This window comes from Suncus etruscus, chromosome 2, assembly GCF_024139225.1.
Source record: "Suncus etruscus isolate mSunEtr1 chromosome 2, mSunEtr1.pri.cur, whole genome shotgun sequence".
NCBI lineage: Eukaryota > Metazoa > Chordata > Mammalia > Eulipotyphla > Soricidae > Suncus > Suncus etruscus.
The window spans coordinates 97,952,518-97,955,499 of record NC_064849.1 but is presented as its reverse complement, the minus strand read 5'-3'; positions in this window follow the sequence as shown (position 1 = coordinate 97,955,499).

The following is a 2,982-nucleotide window of genomic DNA, read 5'->3' as shown; positions in this document are numbered from 1 at the left end:
CTACTGACAAACTAACTCAAACTGGCTTTAAAATTTAAACCATAAAATCCAAGAAAGGTCCTTGTCATGGATAATGTCAATCATATTTTGGGTATGGTACCCTAAGTACAAGCCCCAAAGCAAAAATCAGTTAAGTGGAATCAGCCAAAGAAATCATTCATAAAGTGGAAAGTCCCCCATTTGAAATGGGAGAGCCTGTTTGCCAACTATGGATCTGATAGAGGGTTAATATGTGAAATTGTGAAAAACTCACACAACTCAGTATGTTCTGGAGATTCCTGAAACAGACCACACACCACGTCTCCTCCACCTCCCTGCACTGTCAACAGGAGAGAGGGGGGGATAGCTTAAGACCTGCATCTGGACTGGAGGAATTAACCGATTTCTTAAAAGGCTTGATGAACCTTGATGAAGGTTCATGATGAAGGTAGGTCATGAATGGCTTGATGATTGGGGAGCAGAAAACAACTTTTGTCCTATCTGGTGCTTTGGGCATCCACCACCTTTGGTTGTCCATCCAGGTCCTAAGAGAAGGTTCTGGAATGGCCACTCTAAGGTGGCTGCAGAGAGGGGATTCAGGGAGGCCCACTTCAGGCATCTTTTCTCCTACACACCCTGCAGACATGTCAATGACACCCTCCTTCCTCTTCTTTCCCATCTTCTTAATCCACCATCCTTCTAGAAAGGTGAAGTGGGGTGTGATTTGCAAGGCATGGGATCCTTTTAATAAATATTAAATAATGTTGTTTTTTTTTTAATAAAATCAACAGAAGAAATAGCCTGGGCCCATGACTCTCAACTGCCATAATTAGCAAACATCACCCAAATGGCCTTGGATTTTCAGGGTTCTAAGTCCTGATCCTTTGTCCAGCCCAGCTAGGGCCAAAGACCCACCAGTGATCCCTGGAAAAAATTCAGCATGGGGAAAATAGTTTTCTGTTCACTAACTTTAAATGACTATTTAGCGTTTCTTTTTTACATTAAAAAAAGTGACAATCAACCACAAGACTTAAATTCTTCCCTCAACTATTTTTCCAGTTAGACCAAAATTTTTTTATACTGGGAATTGAACCAGAATCTTATGAATGCAAATAATCAACATCTCCAGCACCAATTCAAAACTATTTTGTTTTTATTTTTAAGCTATTTTTCTGTCCAGTGATAGTTGTTGTAGACATCTTGAAATACATTTACTAACATCACTACCTCAAAAATAAAATAGGAGGTCCACATTCAGATTTTATTTAATGTACCAGCAAAATAGCATGTAGATTTTTAGACCACAAATTTGGTCTTTTTACTGTTTGATAAATAAGTGTCTTTAAATCTAATTGGGTTCTGCTCTGATGCTACATATTTTACTTTTTGCTTTTAAAAAGATTATTCTTAGGAGTCGTAATGAGGGAAGCTCTCCCGGGGTGTTTGGGGGTTTGAATTCTGTCCTCAGGGTTTCACTGCAGGCAGAATAAAATAAATAAATAATTCTTAGAAAAAGTTACATAGATTTCAGTAGGTTGTCAGAGATTCCCACATATAAAGTCAGTGTTGGCAGGGATGTGGAGAGAAAGGAACTCTTATCCACTGCTGGTGGGAATGGCGTCTAGTTCAACCTTTATGGAAAACGATATGGAGATTCCTCCAAAAACTGAAAATCGAGCTCCCATACGATCCAGCTATACCACTCCTAGAAATATACCCTAGGAACACAAAAATACAATACAAAAATCCCTTCCTTACACCTATATTCATTGCAGCACTATTTACCATAGCAAGACTCTGGAAACAACCAAGATGCCCTTCAACAGACGAATGGCTAAAGAAACTGTGGTACATATACACAATGGAATATTATGCAGCTGTCAGGAGAGATGAAGTCATGAAATTTTCCTATACATGGATGTACACGGAATCTATTATGCTGAGTGAAATAAGTCACAGAGAGAGAGAAAAACGCAGAATGGTCTCACTCATCTATGGGTTTTAAGAAAAATGAAAGACATTCTTGCAATAATAATTTTCAGACACAAAAGAGAAAAGAGCTGGAAGTTCCAGCTCACCTCAGGAAGCTCACCACAAAGAGTGATGAGTTTAGTTAGAGAAATAACTACATTTTGAACTGTCCTAATAATGAGAATGTATGAGGGAAATGGAGAGCCTGTTTAGAGTACAGGCGGGGGTCAGGTGGGGAGGAGGGAGACATTGGGTGATGGGAATGTTGCACTGGTGATGGGTGGTGTTCTTTACATGACTGAAACCCAAACACAATCATGTATGTAATCAAGGTGTTTAAATAAAAAAAAATAAATGCAAACTTTCTTAAATAAAAAAAAAAGTCAAGAACTTCAGAGCCACACAGCTTGGTGGGGGTCTCATTTCGGTGTCCTGGACATCATTAGCAGAATACATTCTTTCTCTTCTTCTGCAGATCTTATTTGTCCTTCTCTTAGCCAATTCATTCTCTCTTGAGCCTTATTCCATACCAATCCTCACTCTTAGGTACCTCTCTAAACTCCATTGCTGATAACCCTAAAATATGAACTACAAGTGTAAGCATTGCTCATTCTACATGTAAATTGTGACCCTTTCTAGGGTTATGGGAATGTGTCTGTGCAGGACAGAAAATCTCTCCTAAGAGCTAAAGAACGAAGCAAAAGCACAAAGCTCATTATGTTGGTGGACTAGCAGGCAGTGGGTTCATTTAAGGGCAGCGTCCAGCTACTCTTCCATCTGCTCTGTGGTCGATCCCCAACTAGGCTGGGAGCCTGGGTCTAGTTAAGTCAACCACAGAGTTCTTCAGCAAGTTGCACTCTTTAATTGCCACATGGAAGCACTAACCTGGAATTAAGCACTTGGAGGAGGCCTTTCAATTAACTTTCAGCCTGAGTTCGCAGGGCTATTGATTTTGTAAATGACAGCCTACCAGATTTTTAAAAGTTAACATGAAAAATTATATTGTCTTTGTGGGTCAAAGTGTGGCTGACT